Genomic DNA, 17,135 nt, shown 5'->3' on the forward strand with positions numbered 1-17,135 from the left:
AATAGGGATTTCATTGAATCTGTAGATCGTTTTGGGTAGTATGGGCATTTTAATGATGTTAATTCTACCAGTCCATGAACGTGGTATATTCTTCCACTTGTTTATGTCTTCTTCTATCTCTTTTTTCAATGTTCTGTAGTTTTCTGAGTACAAGTCCTTTAGTTCCTTGGTTAAGTTTATTTCTAAGTATCTTAATTTTTTTGTTACAATGGTAAATGGGATTTTTTTTTTTTAGTTTCTCTTTCTGAGAGTTCATTATTGGTGTATAAAAATGCCACCAATTTCTGGGTGTTAATTTTGTATCCTGCTACACTGCCGAATTCATTTATTAAATCTAGTAGTTTTAAAAATATATATTTTTATTCATTTCAGAGAGAGGGAGAAAGAGGGAGAGATAGAAACGTCAATGATGACAGAGTCATTGATTGGCTGCCTCTTGCAAGCCCCCTGCTGTGAATCGAGCCTGAAACCCAGGCATGTGCCCTGGCTGGGAACTGAACCAAGATCTGGATCATAGGTCGATGCTCAACCTCTGAGCCGTGATGGCTTGGCAAGTCTAGTAGTTTTTTGGTGGAGTCTTTAGGGTTTTCTATGTACAATATCTTGTCATCTGCGGATAGTGAGAGTTTTACATTCTCCTTTCTGATTTGGATACCTTATATTTTTTTCTTCTTGTCTGATCACTGTGGCTAGGACTTCCAGTACTATGTTAAACAAAAGTGGTGAAAGTGGACAACCCTGTCTTGTTCTTGTTCTTAGGGGAAATGGTTTTAGTTTTTGCCCATTGAATCTGATGTTTGCTGTAGGTTTGTCATATATGGTCTTTATTATGTTGAGGTATGATCTCTCTATTCCCACTTTGCTGAGAGTTATTATAAAAAATGGGTGTTGGATTTTATCAAATGCTTTTTCTGCATCTATTGATATGATCATGTGGTTTTTGTCTTTCAGTTTGTTTATGTGATATATCGCATTTATTGATTTGTGAATATTGTACCAGCTTTGCATTCCCAGAATAAATCCCACTTGGTCATAGTGTATGATCTTTTTAATATGTTGCTGGATCCAACTTGCTAATATTTTGTTGAGGATTTTAGTATCTATGTTCATACAGATATTGGCTTGTAATTTTCCTTCTTTGTATTGTCTTTATCTGGTTTTAGAATTAGAACAATGCTGGCCTTGCAAAAAGAGTTTGGAAGTATTCCTTCTTCTTGGAATTTTTGGATTAGTTTGAGGAGGATAGGAGTTAGTTCTTTTTTGAATATTTGGTAAAACTCCCCTGTGATGCCATCTAGGCCACAGCTTTTATTTACTGGGAGTTTTTTTTATTACTGCTTCAATTTCATCCGTTGTTATCAGCCTATTCAGGTTTTCTGTTTCATCCTTGCTCAGTTTTGAAAGATTGTATTTTTGTAGGAATTTGACCATTTAGTCCAGGTTATCCAATTTGTTGGCATATAGTTGTTCATAGTATTTTGCCACAATCCTTTGCAATTCTGTGGTGTCAGTTGTTACTTCATCTCTTTTGTTTCTGATTTTATTTGGGTCCCCTCTCTTTGTTTCTTGATGAATCTGGCTAAAGATTCATCAATCTTGCTTATCTTTTCAAAGAACCAGCTCTTGGTTTCATTGATCTTTTGTATTGTTTTTGTTTGTTTTTGTCTCTCTGTCATTTATTTTCGCTCTAGTCTTTATCTCCTTCCTTCTACTTACTCTAGGCTTTTCTTGCTGTTCTCTTTCTAATTCTTTAAGTTACTCAAAAATTTTCTTGTTTTTTGAGGTAGGCCTGTAGTGCTATGAATTTCTCTCTCAGGACTGCATTCGCTGTGTCCCATAGATTTTGGGTTGTTGTGTGTTCATTTTCATTTGTTTCCAAGAAGATTTGATTTCTTCCTTGATCTCATTGGTAACCCACTCATTGTTTAATAACATGCTATTTAGCCTCCATGTTTTTTAATGTTTTTGAGTGTTTTTATTGTAGTTGATTTCTAATTTCATGCTACTAAGATCCGAGAAGATGCTTGATATGATTTCAATCTTCTGGAACTTACAGAGACTTGTTTTGTGTCATAACGTGTAATCTATCTTTGAGAATGTCCCATGTGTACTTGAGAAGAATGTATATTCTGCAGTTTTGGGGTGAAATGTTCTATAAATGTCTCATCTAGGGCACTGTTTCCTTGTTGACTTTTTGTCTGGAAGTTCTATCCAGTGATGTCAGTGGGGTGTTAAAGTCTCCTACTATGATTGTATTGCTGTAAATCTCTCCCTTAAGTTCTTCCAGAAGTTTTTTTTTTTTATATATTTGGGTGCTCCTATATTGGGTACATATATGTTTACCAGAATTAAATCCTCTTGTTGGATCAATCCCTTTAGTATTATGAAGTGACCTTCTTTGTCTCTTGTTATGGCCTTCATTTTGGAGTGTATTTTGTCAGATATGAGTATTGCTACCCCAGCTTTCTTTTCATTTCCATTTGATGAAAATTTTTTTCTATCCCTTCACTCTCATCCTGTGTGAGTCTTTTGTTCTGAGGTGGGTCTCTTGTAGACAGCACATATATGGGTCATATCCACTATATTTCTTATCCATTCAGCTACCCTATGTCTTTTGATTGGAGCATGTAAGCCATTTACATTTAAGGTTATTATTGATAGGTACTTGTTTGTTGCCATTTTTATTCTTTATGCCTGTGTTCCTCTCTATATATATCTCTCTTCTTACAATGGGCCCTTTGGCATTTCTTGCAGTGCTTATTTGGTGGTAATAAACTCTGTTAGCTTTTTTTGGTCTGCTCTTTATTTCACCTTCAATTTTGAATGATAGCCTTGCTGGATAGAATAGTCTTGGATTCAGTCCCTTGCTCTTCATTACTTTGTATACTTTAAACTACTCCCTTCAGGCCTGAAGTTTTTCTATTGAGAAATCCAATGATATTCTAATGGGAGCGCCCTTGTAGGTAACTTTCCATCTCTCTCTTGCAGCCTTTAAGATTCTTTCTTTTTCTTTGACATTTGCCATTTTAATTATGATATGTCTTGGTGTGGGTCTCTTTGGGTGCATCTTGATTGAGATGCTCTGTGTTTCTTGAACTTGTGTGACTTTTTCCTTCACCAAGTTAGGGAAGTTTTCTGTCATTATTTCTTCAAACAGGTTCTCTATTCCTTGCTCAGATTCTTCTCCTTCTTGCACCCCTATGATGCAGATGTTGTTACATTTCATGTTGTCCCAAAGCTCCCTTAAACTCTCCTCCTGCTTTTTAATTTTTTTCCCAATTGCTGCTCTGAATGGGTGTTTTTTCCTACCTTGTCTTCTAAATCTCTGATTCAGTCCTTAGCTTCTCTTAGTCTACTGTTCATTCCTTCCAGGGTATTCTTTATTTCACCTATGTCATTCTTCATTTTCTCTTGATTCTTGTTCATTGTTTCTACCTGTTTGAGAACCCTTATAATCATTACTTTGAATTCTTTATCTGACAAACTGCTTGCTGCCATTGCATTTAGTCCTTTTCTAGTGATTCCTCCTTTTTTTTTCATTTGGGGGTTCTTTGTCTCCCCATTTTAGTGGTCCAGTGGTCCAGTAGTCCAGGGCACTGGGTGAGGAGTGGGGGCCGGGTGCTCCCCTGGTCAAGGGGGAAGAGTGTACCACAACCATGCCCCAGGTTCTCCTCCACTGGCCCCCTAATCCTGGCTGCTTTGGTAGAAGTCAGATCACTGCCAAGTCCTTCTCCCCTTGAGGAATCCTTTGGCCTTCTGGTTTCAGGTCCCCTTTTCTCATCCTCATTTTAAAAGGCAAAGTAGCATACTTAAAGCAGTTAAGTAACTTGCCCAAGGTACACAGTTAAGAAATGGTTGAATTCTAATCTAGCCAGGTATCTTTTAAAATCTTCTGTTTTTCTTCAGTTGAAGCCAATCCCAAGGTTTGAATAAAACACCATGATCTTTTTTACTACAGCACACTGCCTCCTACCATGTATTGAGTTTAAGAATATTTAGAAGGTATAAAATTTAGTAGCCTGCACACTGATTTTCAACCATCTTCTGCATACAAAGCCTTTGCCCTTATATTTTTATTTTATTACCCTACCCCTCAAACTCCGCAGGCCAGAATATCTTGTAGGTCCCCAGGAGGTGCCAGGCTATCTCAACTTCCTTGCCTTTGTACATTCTGTTCTGATTTCTTTCTTTACCTATTGTCCAGCTCCTACTTTTCCTTCACAATTAACTCAAGCCTAACTTTTCTAGAAAGCTTTTTTTGTCCATTTCAGGTAAGTAACTACCTTGCTTCTGCTATTCCACATTACCTTGAGGATACTTATATCACATCATTTATCATACTGCATTGTTTCTTTCTCTCTCTCTCTCTCTCTCTCTCTCTCTCCACTAGGCTGCAGCTTCTCTAAAGCAAAAACTTTAACTTGTTTTCACATTGTATCTCTCACATCTAGAGTAGTGCCTTAAATGTAGTAAGTACTTATAAATGCGGGAAGAATGAATGAATGAATAAATAAATAAATAAATAAATAAATAAATAAATAAATAAATAATAACAATGACAACAAATGAACAAATGAGGTAGGCAGGTCCAATTAAGTAATAGATAAACAAATTGCATGTGATCCTAAGTAAAAGAATGCAGGTGAATAATTTCCCAATAAATTATGGAATGTTTCATTAAACCACAAGTCTCTATTTTCTCTTTGTTAAAAGAAGAGCCATATCCTCTAACTAGATTTGGATCTCTTCCAAGTTGACCTTTTACCTTAGCACCAAGGCTGGTGCACCTAATATAGAGTGGTCCATTTCCTTTAGTATCCAGTATCCACATCTTCTAGGCTCTCTACTGAGAGAGACCAATGTAATTGCCTATTTGCACTCCAACAATGAACAGATGTTTGTTTGCTTTCCCTAATGTATGTGCCCTACCATTGAATTGCTTTGTCTTGCTTCCAACTATTCTCCTAGTTTATTTGCCTCTTGATCCAGACGCAAAACCAGAAAAAAACACAAACACATAACCACATGTAACATTTTTCAATTATTTTTTGTGAAACCTTGTGACTGCATTATTTCAATCAGAAGAACATTAGTTCTTTGCCCTTTGAAGTGAGATGAGTCACTCATAATTTAAAAACAATGCAACTGTGGACAGACAGAGTAGTGCCTAGAAAAGAATGCATGTAAGATGACCTGGATTCTTTCTAGTCTTGGCTGTACCACTAGTCAACTGTGACCTTGGACAAGCCACTTAACCTCTCCAGGCTTTAGTTGCTTCATCTGTGAAATTAGGAGATGGGGCTATATGATCCCTAAAGTCCACCTTTGCTCTTAAAGTATGTCTTGAACACATAAGCATGGATATAAAGTGGTTTCACTATAGTATAGAATCCTGCATTTTAAAGAATTACTGACTCACTCTAGGTACGGATCTATAAGCCCATTCTCACTGCTCCATCCCTCCATTTTTCTGGTTCAATGCATGTTTGAAACATGGGATTTACATTCAAATATGCCTGCTGGAAGGACATTGCTGGAGCCTGCAGCCTTGCTAATCTGGTCTAAATGCCCCAGACTGGCTTTTGAAGACCCTAATTTCTTCTGTACAAGCCATTGTATTGATCCTATGGGACAGGATACCTTCATCATTCACCTGATCCATGCCAACCTCCTAACTCATCTGACAGGGGTTTTTTGTCAAGATTGGGAAACTGTACATTATGGGGAGAGAGAAAGGAACTGGAACTAAGGGTTTTTCATAATCTATGAAATTCACAGTCTCAAGGAACTAATGAGTTATAGGTTGTAGGAATCAATGAGACATAAATAAGGGATAAGGGACTCATAGTTACCAGTAGGAGCAGTGGGCCAGAAACTAGGTAGATATGGAAATAAAAACCTGCAAAGCATATATACCAATGGTTAAAGAAAGAAAATGAAGAATTAAAGTCTGAGCAGTTAGAGAAGAACTTGATGGAGTCAAATTCTAAATGACAAGATGGTTGGTAAAGCCCTGAGCTAGTGGTTGGGGGCTAAGAGATTCTCCAGAATCTAAAACATAGGGAAAGGTAGACAGAAAAATAAATAGGAATTTTTGACGATCAACGAGACCTTGATTTTGATCTACACAAATACTTGCTACTAGGAAAAGAATCATTCCAGAGCATGCATATGTACCTAGATGAGTGAGGCCATCTGACTAGTCTGATCAGTTAAAAGTAACTGACAGTTAAATGTAGAGACTGACTATCCACCTGGCTTATGGAATACTGTGGCACCACAGTGTCAGGAACCAGTGTCACAACACAAAGAACCTTGGGAAAGAAGAGACAACATGACCACACTTTTATCCAATTTTCAAGGGGTCATCTCATCAACATGCAGAAAAAGTAGGTATTTGGGTCTCAAAGGCCAGATTTCCCTCAAAACCTCCCAAAAGGGGTGGGGGAAAGTTACCCTGGTCATAGCTTACTAAAGTGAGAGAATCTAGTTGAACATCAATGAGGAGCTGGCTATGCAAGTTATGACTGAGCTGATAGGACTGAAGCTAAAAGATAGAAGCAACTCCAAGTCCAGGAATGGAAATCACTTAGCAAATTTGTACCCACTTCCTACTTTCAGGTTTATGGCACACATTGCTACCTAATCTCAACACTCTTTCCAGAGAAACCTGGGAATAACTTCTCAATACAAAGTTCTTGACAGCCACTACTAATTGACAGATCAACATTGGCACATGAGATTTAAGTATATTTTCCTTGTATATTGCAATTGTTAGAGCAACTACAGCCCTCAATTTCATAAGGCCTCAAACAGAACTTTTTCTGTGTTGACCTTTCAACCTCAATCCCCAATGCCACTCTACAGTCTACAGATGCTGCCCTTGGCCCTGGGATTAAGAATAAAATCATCTTACTTGTGTAAGCCTGCTACATAAATTCACAGTGATTGACAGAGACTACTCAACCATGCTTCTGACTTACATTTTGTAGTTAACCCTTCATGACCCATAACGATGACCTTAAGATAATGTAACACGTAGCCAGCACCACTGCCCTGGTGGCCCGGGCACAATGGAGAGAGTCTTATGTTTTAATTCTGTAGGACCATTCCACATACCATTTTCCTGGGGAAATCATTCTTTAAAAAGTTATTACCTTCTTAGTAATTCTTCATATGAAATAGTCCCAGAGGCTGGTTGCAATGGCACTTCTCCAATTGAATGTATAAATCAGAAGGTTCACCTTTTAAAGATTTCCCCCTATCAAATAAAACTTTTCTTTTGGAGAAGATTTGCTTCTAGCTTCCTGGCCTGATTTACAAGCATTGTAAACATACTGAAATATACTCCTTTTTGATTTGAGGATTCTTGAACAAATGAAAACAGCTTTTTAAATAGAGCAGTGATAAATGCCCCTTTCCATGATTGTGCTGAAGAAAATTCACTAGTGATAAAGAAGCCTTATGTTTTCTAGTAAGTTTAAGGCACAGGAAGCATTTATTTTTCCCATGTTTAATTTAGATGAACCTTGATAATATTTGTCAGTTTAAAACTAAACCAAAAAGTAGATAGGTCATCAGAAAGATATCATGTAACTGATTTTTTAATCAAGGAAAAAAGATTATGAATTTTAGTATTTGAAAACAAGCTTTAAAGGGAAGTGCTTTTATTAAGAAGTATTTACATCTACAAATGCAAGCAGTTTTCCTTTTTGGGGAAAAAACTGTTCTGTTTCAAAGAATCAGAATTACTGTTTTAATTCATTGTTTTGCTTTTAAACAAAGTCTTATTTCTTCTCAAATAGATCCTGAGTGCTACAAGACTCTCTTCAAAAGTTAATGGTCCTTATAGATTTAAATCAGCAGTATCTTGAGGATGACTCAAATACTTTCTAAACAAGTATAGCAAACATTAATTGAAGCCCATTCAATTATAAAAGAATGACAGTAAGCTTTGAAATACTTTTTTAAATTTCTAGAGTAACAGTAACAATTGAAAAAATAATATCTGACAATCAGAAACTGACAATTTCTTATTTAAACTTTATGTAGGAGTTTATTTCTGGGCTCTCTGTTTTGTTCATTGCTTTATGTGTCTATTTTTACACCAGTATCACAGCCTTTGGATTACTAGAGCTTTGAAATCTAGTTTGAAGTCAGGAAATGTGAGGTCTCCGGTTTTGTTCTTCTTTCTCAGAATTTCTCTGGCTCTTCTTGGTCTTTTGTGGTTCCACACACATTTTAGGATTTTTTTTCTTTATGTGAAAAACGCCATTGGAATTTTGATAGGTATTTGCATGGAATCTATAAATGCAGTCAGCTAATATTTGACAAGGGCACTAAGAATATTTAATGGGGAAGGGATAATCTCTTCAGTAATGTTGTTGGGAAAACAAGATATACACATTTAAAACAATTAAATTGGACCCATATCTTACACCACTTGCAAAAGTTGACTCAAAAATGATTAAAGATTTATACATATGACCTGGGACCATAAAACTCTTAAAAGAAACATAGGGAAAAATTTCCATGACATTGGTCTTGAGAATAATTTTTTTCATATGACATTACCAAAAGTGCAAGTAACAAAAGTAGAAACAAACAAATGGGAAGCATTGAACTAAAAAGTTGTTTCAAGGCAAAAGAAAAAATCAACAAAATGAAAAGTAACCTACAGAATGGGAGAAAATATTGGCAAACCAGCCATGTGTCTGCTAGGGAGTTAATATCAAAAATATACAAAGAACTCATACAACTCTATAACCCCCACCAAAAAAATCAAATTTAAAAATGAGCAGTGGAACAGAATAGACATTTCTCCAAAAAAGAAATGCAAATGCCCAGCAGGTACATGAAAAGATGCTCAACATCACTAATAATCAGGAAAAACAAAAACAAAAAACACAACAAGTCAAAACTACAATAAGATATTGCCTCACTGATAAAATGGCTATCATCAAATAAAAAGAGAGAGATAACAAGTGATGGTGAGGATGGGAGAAAAGGAAACCCTTTTACACTATTGGTATGAATGGAAATTGGTGAAGCACTATGAAAAATAGTATTAAAAATATAACTATCTTATGATCCAGCAATCCTAGTTCTGGGTATATATCCAAAGAAAAAGAAATCAGGATATCAAACAGATATTTTCATTCCCATGTTTACTGCAGCATTATTCACAATAGCCAAGATAAAGAAACAATCTAAATCTAACTGTCCAACACGGATGGACCTTGAGGGCAACATGCTAAGTGAGATAAGTGAGAAAGAGAAAGAAATACTGCATGATCTCATTTATATGTGAAATTTTAAAAATCCAAACTCATAGGAACAGACAGTAAGATGGTGGTTACCAGGGGCTGGGGCTGGGGAAATTGGGGAGATGTTAGTCAAAGGGTACAAGCTTACAGTTAGATGATGAAGTTCGGAGATCTAATACACAGCATTGTGATTATAGTCAGCAATACAGTATTATAAACTTCAAAGATAAGATCTTAAACGTTCTCACTAAAAATGAAATAATAATTATGTGACGTGGTATAGATATTAGCTAATACTAAGGTGCTAATGTCATTGCAAATATATAAATGTATCAAATCAACACATTTTACACCTTAAACTCACACAATGTTATGTATCAATTATATCTCAATTGGAAAAAAAAACCTTTATTGTTTTAGAAAAGTTTTAGGTTCACAACAATACTGAGGGGAAGGTACAAAGATTCCCCATATACTTCCTGCTTCCACACATACATAACCTCCCTCATTATCAGCAACCCCCTCCAGAGTGGTACATTTGATACAACTGATGAACCTACATTGACACATCATAATCACCCAAAGTCCAAAGTTTACATTAAGGTTCCTTCTTGGTGTTGTACAGTCTATGGTTTGCACAAATGTATAATGTATCAATCATTATGCTATCATACCAAGTATTTTCACTGCCCTAAAAATCCCTTATGCTTCACTTATTCATCCTTCCTCCCTACCACCCAATCCCCAGCAAACACTGATCTTTTTACTGTGTCTGTAATTTTGCCTTTTCCAGAATGTTATATAGTTGGAATCATACAGTAAGTAGCCTCTTCAGATTGGATTCTTTCACTGAATAATATGCATTTAAAGTTCCTTCATGTCTTTTTATGGTTTGATAGCTCTTTTTTTTTAGCACTAAAAAATATTCCATTGTTTGGATGGACCACAGTTTATTTACCCATTCATCTACTGAAAGACATCTTTCCTGACTTGGCATTTATGAACAAAGATGCTCTAAATATCCACTTGCAGGTTTTTGTCTAGACATAAGCTTTCAGAACTTACATATTTTAAAAGTGAAAAATAATTGAAAGGCTAGGTTATGTAATAGGAAAATATTTGGAATACATCAGCTACATTGCTATTATACTTCTATTCAAATAATTTAATTTAAAAGTAACACAACTGAGACTCTTCAAAATTAAATGCCTGAACTAAGCTTTTTATTATAGAAATAAAATATAAGTGAGGTTTTCCAGAGTAGATGTCTAGTTACCTCAGCTATGCAAAGCAATAAGAATCCCAAAATAAAAAAAATCATGAAAATAACTAAGAAGCAAAAGTGCATAGTTTATAAGTTGTGTTTCACTGGCCAGAGAAAAGCTGTAAAATTTCTTACTACTCCAACCCCCATTACAGCAAATCTGAGAAGAGTAGGAAGGGAAGGAAAGAGGGCAGAGAAAAAAGAATGGAAAGAGAGAAAAGCAAAGGGGAAAGAGGATCTATGTTATAAAATCAGAAAGAGTAGCAAGCAACAGATCCACTGACATCTGTGACCACAAGAGAAGAGATAAGAAACACCAACTGGTGGTCGGGGGGCTTACAGCCAAAGGAGAAACTAATTCCTCACTAACAGTTGAATCATTGAGTTGGGGAATCAAAAGAAAAAAAATGAAAGAAAGAAAGAAGCATGAAATTGAAAGCAGTCACTCACTATAGGTTCAAACTGTATTCCAAACTGCAATAGTTTCCAAAGATTTAGTTGCCAATGCAAAATAATTGATATTTATAAACACCCTGAGTCAATAACATTTAAGAAAACTCCCTCTTCTCAAAGGCAATGAACCTTACAGTACATTTTAGTAAGAGTTCCACTATAAAAAAGCTTTAAAAAAAATGCTTGAGGGACAGAGTTTCAGTTCTCTGGGGGGAAATCACAAGTTCAAGACACTTAATACCCAGATCATGTAAGACAAGTGAATAATTATTCTACATAGAAGATCCTCAAGTTGTCAAATATTCTTTGAAGTAATGCTAATGGGTGAATATGGATGGAACTTTGGGGAGTTATTGGTGATACATTAGAGATAGTGCACCAGTGTTTAAGCATGAGGGTTCTGGAGCCAAACGGTCAGGGTCAAATCCTGGCTCTGCCACTGACTCAGCTCTTCTTTAATGACCTCATACTAAGTTACAGGTCATGTAAATTTCTTAATTGCTCTATGTCTCAGTTTCTTCACTTGTAGAATGCAGATGGCAAATGTGACCTACTTTATAGAGTGGCTGAGGGAATTAAATGAGATAAGACAGAAAAAGGATTATTAGCACGGTGCCCAGTACATGGTAAGCAGCCAATACGTGTTAGCAATTATTGTCATTACACGTCATTTGGACATGTCAAATAATTTGCCCACTTTTAGTCTCTCCTGATTCCAATCCTTGTTTATTCTCTGCCATCACACCAATTTTCTTACAACTAACCTGCTAAAAAACAAAGTTTGCTGACTAATATGTAACAATCCATTCTACATTTTTTTGTGTTGAAATGTAAGGCAGTTAACATCTTTCCACAGTTTGGTACCTTTCTCCCATAATTTATACTGATTATGTATCAGTATCATCATCCCCATTTTACAGACAAGGAAACTGAGGCTCATTCAGTTAAGAAGAATATTGCCCTGTGAAACAGTTTTACAGCTTCACCTCTAGATCAGCAACTTGGAACAAACCTTGAAATTAAAGTGTCGACAGTAACTTTTCGTCCCCAGATAGTACTGCTTCCTCTCAGTCCAACAAGAACTTCAAGCTAGGGAGGTGAATAAGAAAAAGGTCTAAAAACCCAAATGATTCTGTATTTTCCATTATTTTTGTACTCTTGGTGGGAGCTAGAAGGACTTGAAATTCTTTATAACCAACTTCATGCTTCCATACATGTAAGGACATAAAGGAGGAGAATGATTTGAGGTAAAGAAGGAAGGAACATGAAGAGGAGATGAAATGGAAAGAGAGACCAAAGAAAGACAAAAAGGGAAAAGAGGAAGGGAGAAGAGATGGATCCAAAAGCTTCCATTGCTGTCTGATGCACATTTTCTTTTGTTTTCTCAGAATAGGTAAAATGGCTACAAGCATTCCCCCCTAACAATATCTTTTATAAGAGGGCACTGGTGCACAGGATGACAAAGTGCATATAAGTGAATGTACCTCAGAGCAACAGAAAAGTCATTTCCCCCCAAGGCTTGGCGTTTGCTACTGAGTCCTCTTTATCCATTTCCCATCCTCTGCTATCCTGAGTATGCTCTGGGGAACTAGATTGCCTTATCTGTCATTATATTGAGATGAAGACTAAGCCCTTTAGCCCCATATTGAAAATAAAACAGGCCCGGGCTGGGTAGTTCAGTTGGTGGTTAGAGCATCCTTCTGATACACCAAGGTTGCAGGTTCAATCCCTGGTCACAGCACATAAAAGAAGCAAAGCATCAACCAATGAATGCATAAAAAGTGGAACAACAAATCGATGTTTCTCTCTTTCTCTTTCTCTCTCTCAAATAAAATTTTAAAGAATTTAAATGAAACAAAATAAATGAACCATAAATACTGCATTACCAAAGAAAGCTGGGCACCATAAACTATTATGTTTGATATTGTGGAACAATTTTACAGAACCTTTTCCTTTACTTTTATTTTTTAATATTAGGCAAGAGTTTCACAGTCACCTAACCAAACCCATGAAAGCTGTACTCATTGCTAGATCTATCTGAGGTCCTTTCTGAGCATTTTAACACATATCAATTCAATAGGCCTGAAAAAACAATAAATTGTTGTTTTCTTAGTTCATTCTTCAGAGCCACCAGAGAAGCCATCAGTTAGGTTTGAGCGAGGTTCTAAGTTGGAAATCAGCTCTGGTGGAAAACAAATACCACACCTAAACTGAGAAACTCTCAAAACTGCAATCTGGCCTTTGAAACTCCAAATGATCCTAATAGAAAGGAGGGGAGACTGTGATGACTAAATGAACCAATGTCATCGTATAAGCAGCATTCTTTTTTTATAAATTTATCTTTATTGTTGAAAGTATTATAGATGTCCCTTTTTTTTTTTCTCCCATCGATCCCTTCCACCCCGAATCTGCCCACACAGGCCTGCACCACACCACTGCCTGTGTCCATGGGCTATGCATATATGCATGTAAATTCACTGATTAATCTCTCCCTGCCCACTCCCCATCCTGCCTTCCCTCTGAGATCCCTCAGTCTGTTCCATGCTTCTATGTCTCTGGATCTATTTTGTTCATCAGTTTATTTTGTTCTTTAGATTCCACATATGAGTGAGATCATGTGATACTTGTTTTTGTCTGACTGGCTTATTTCACTTTACATAATACTCTCTGGGTCCATCAATGCTGTCCCAAAGGGTAAGAGATCCTTCTTCTTCACAGCTGCATAGTATCCCATAGTGTAAATGTCCCACAGCTTTTTTATCCACTCATCTACTGATGGGCACTTGGGCTGTTTCCAGATCTCACTCATATGTGGAATATAATGAACAAAATAAACTGATGAAGTTAAATTTATCAATATTTCTTTTTATGGATTGTGCTTTGGGTGTCAAATCTAAGAACTCTGTTTATCACTAGGTACCAAAGAGTTTCTCATTTATTTTTGCAAAAGTTTTAAAATTTACATTTTACATTTAAGTCCATGATCCATTTTTAGTTAATTTTTAAAATAAGTCATTAGACTTAGATCAAGGTTCATTTTTTGTGCCTATAGATATTCAATTGCTCCAGCACCATTTATTGAAGAGGCTACCTGGTAGCTCAGTTTGTTTTCACATCTTTCTCGAACATCAGTTGGCATATTTCTGTGTTTATTTCTGGGTTCTGTATTCTGTTCCATTTATCTATGTGTGTATCCCTCACCATACAGCTGTAATTATGGTAGCTATATAGTAAGTCTTGAAATTGGGTCTACTAATTCCCATCTATTTTTTAAATTGTTTTTGTTATTCTAGATCCTTTTCTTTTCCATGTAAATTTGTCTATATCTATAAAAAATATTGCTGGGATTTTGATAAGAATTGAGTTAAACCTGAATATTAATTTAGAAAAATTGACACCTTTATATATTGAGTCTTTCAATCCATGATAAGGTATGTATCTCTTATTTAGATCTTACTTAGATCTTTGATTTCTTTCAGCATTGTTTTGTAGTTTTCAGCATATAAGCCCTGAATATATTTTATTAGATTTCAACCTAAGTATTTTATTTTTTTGAGCAATTGTAAATATTAGATTTTAAATTTTGGTTTCTGTGTGTTCATTGCTAATAAGATACAATTAATTTTTGCATATTTATCTTGTATCCTGAGACTAGGCTGAACTCACTTATTAATTGTAGGAGTTCCTTTGTTGATTCCCTGAGATTTTCAATGTAGACAAATATGTCATCATCAACTAAAGAAAGTCTTATTTCTCCCTTTTTGATCCATATGACTTTTATTTCCTTGCCTAGCCTCATTGCATTGGCTAGAATTTATAGAACAGTGTTGAACAAGCATGGTGAGAGTGACCATCCGAGCTTTGTTTCTGATCTTAAGAAAAAATAATTCAGTCTTTCACCATTGCATATAATGTTAGGTGTAAGATTTTTGTAGACGCTCTTCATAAAGTTGAGGAAGTGCCCCTCTAATCCTGTTTTTCTGAGAGTTCATGAGTAGGTGTTGAATTTTATGTCTTTTTTGTGTCTATTGAGATAATCATGTGGTTTTTGTCCTTTATTCTAATAATATGTTGTATCATGTTGATTGCTTTTGTATATTGGACACACTTGCATTCCCGTAATAAAACCCATTTAGTCATGGTGTATAGTCCTTTTTATATGTTGCTGAATTTGGTTACTAGTATTTTAAGAAGGATTTTTGCATTTATATTCATAGGAATATTGGTTTTTAATTTTCTTGTTTTGTGGAAGAAAAACTTTAATTTGCATTGCAAAAAACATCTGTATGAAGTAGAAATTGGTTTCAATAATATTAGTAGAGAATATGTTCTAGAAATTGGAGGTAACTGGATGTAATATCCTGGCAGCATATTAATAGGACAGTCCCTGATGGTTAGGTTGAGTCCAACACCTAATGAGGACAAAAGCCTTGTCTGTGGGAAATTTTAAATGAAACCTGAAGAAATATTACACTGTGCATAAACCAAATTGAATTGTTGTCACAAGTGTTGTAAAGTTTCATATAGTAAAAGTTTTTTTCTACATGTACTTAAATTTCACAGCAAAAGTGACATAGGATACCTAAATACCGAAGAGAGCATTCTTGCAAGATATCTAAGTTATTGATATAATAATGCATACAATTCAAAATGATTACACTACCATTACATCTAGGGTTTTCTGCAACTACAAGGTGGTGGTTATGGAAAGCATGGCCCCTGGTATCAGTATCTAAAAAGCAGCCACCACCTTCTTTTATGTGTGTTTCCTATTTGTGTTTTTTCTTCATTTTTCTTAATCAACTTCGCTGCTGTTGCTGCTTCTTAGAAAAACCAGTAAAAACAAAGTTGTAATCATTGAACATAGCACTCTGGCAATCAAGACATTTAAAACCTTCAGTCTTCTGGGGCGAAGAAAGCACTGTGCGACATTTAGAACTCTGGTTTACAAACAAGGTGATCACAAATTTTCCTGGCTTGAAGACTTCCACAACTTTCCTGATCAGGTCATCATAGGAGGTCTGACTTGAGTTTGTTTCAAAGCTAACATAAGAAAATTATGGTTCTACAGTGATGTGAATAGTCCAATAAGTTCCATCCGATGTTATGCCGTTCATCGAATACCCACAAAGAATGAACATTGTGGCATCAATGACAGAACCTGGTATCAGGTCACAAATTCCACTCTCACAAGTGACATCCTTTGCAGTAACACCATCTTTTATGTAGAACTGGTCCATAACTGCTGGGTCAAGCTCACTCATGAGAATTTCCAGGGTTTGATCTGACTGATTGATTACCCTACTCTCTGGGAAATCCAAAGTACACAAGTACCAACAGTTAGAATTCATACATCCCATACAATATGCTGCTCCATTTGGGAAAACTGCATCAAGAAACTGTTTCTTCCTGGAAATTCTGGTGTGGGTACCCTTGGTGAGAAGGCTTCTTGAAATTCTTATGAGAATAGAAGCTTTGAATTGAGTCAAACCCACTGTAATCCCCAGCAAGTTTCAACAGGGGAACCAGTGCTTTCAGCAAGAGGGTGGTACCACATGTCTTCAAAATGAAATGTTTCTTGGAGAAAAACATGCTACTCTCACTAAGTACATAAGCTTCCTGTTTTGTCAGTTTTTGTCACACTTATGATTGAATATTGCACATCCTTCAAAATTACGTCCCACTAGGATCTTGGGATGGTGCAAAGGTCCTCAGATCCTTGATTTGCATCAGGTTGCTGCCTGGAGAACCAAACCTCCAGTAGCTTCTCGGTACTTTTGAAAAAATGTGCAGCTTCCATCACCATGAGACTAGCGAACAACCAACCATCACAGAAAATCAACTAAATTAAATCTCTTCTCCAGCTGCTGCTGCGGATTGTTCCAGCTGTTTTAGGTTCCTTTTTTTCTTTTTCTTTTGCTATAATTTTATATTAACTTTTTTTTTTTTTTTTAAAAAGGATTAATAAAGTTTTCCCGGCTTTTTTTGTGTGAGTGAAGGTTGAACGTGAGTCTGTTGGAAATAGAGGCAGATATAGTTCAGTCTTTTGAAGTCCGCTGTTCCCCTGTTAGAGAGAGCAGAGCGAGTGCTAGCTAATGTCGCCGGCCATATTGTGGAAGCCGCTAATTTTCTTTATTTGTGATGTCTTTGTC

General features: G+C 36.0%; 1 pseudogene; it reads right to left on the minus strand.

The window, feature by feature from the left end:
- Positions 1-15,782: 15,782 nt before the first annotated feature.
- On the minus strand, positions 15,783-16,783 carry LOC107526211 (S-adenosylmethionine decarboxylase proenzyme-like; annotated as a pseudogene).
- Positions 16,784-17,135: the final 352 nt, after the last annotated feature.

The sequence above is a fragment of the Miniopterus natalensis genome, chromosome X, assembly GCF_054644295.1.
Source record: "Miniopterus natalensis isolate mMinNat1 chromosome X, mMinNat1.hap1, whole genome shotgun sequence".
Classification (NCBI taxonomy): domain Eukaryota; kingdom Metazoa; phylum Chordata; class Mammalia; order Chiroptera; family Miniopteridae; genus Miniopterus; species Miniopterus natalensis.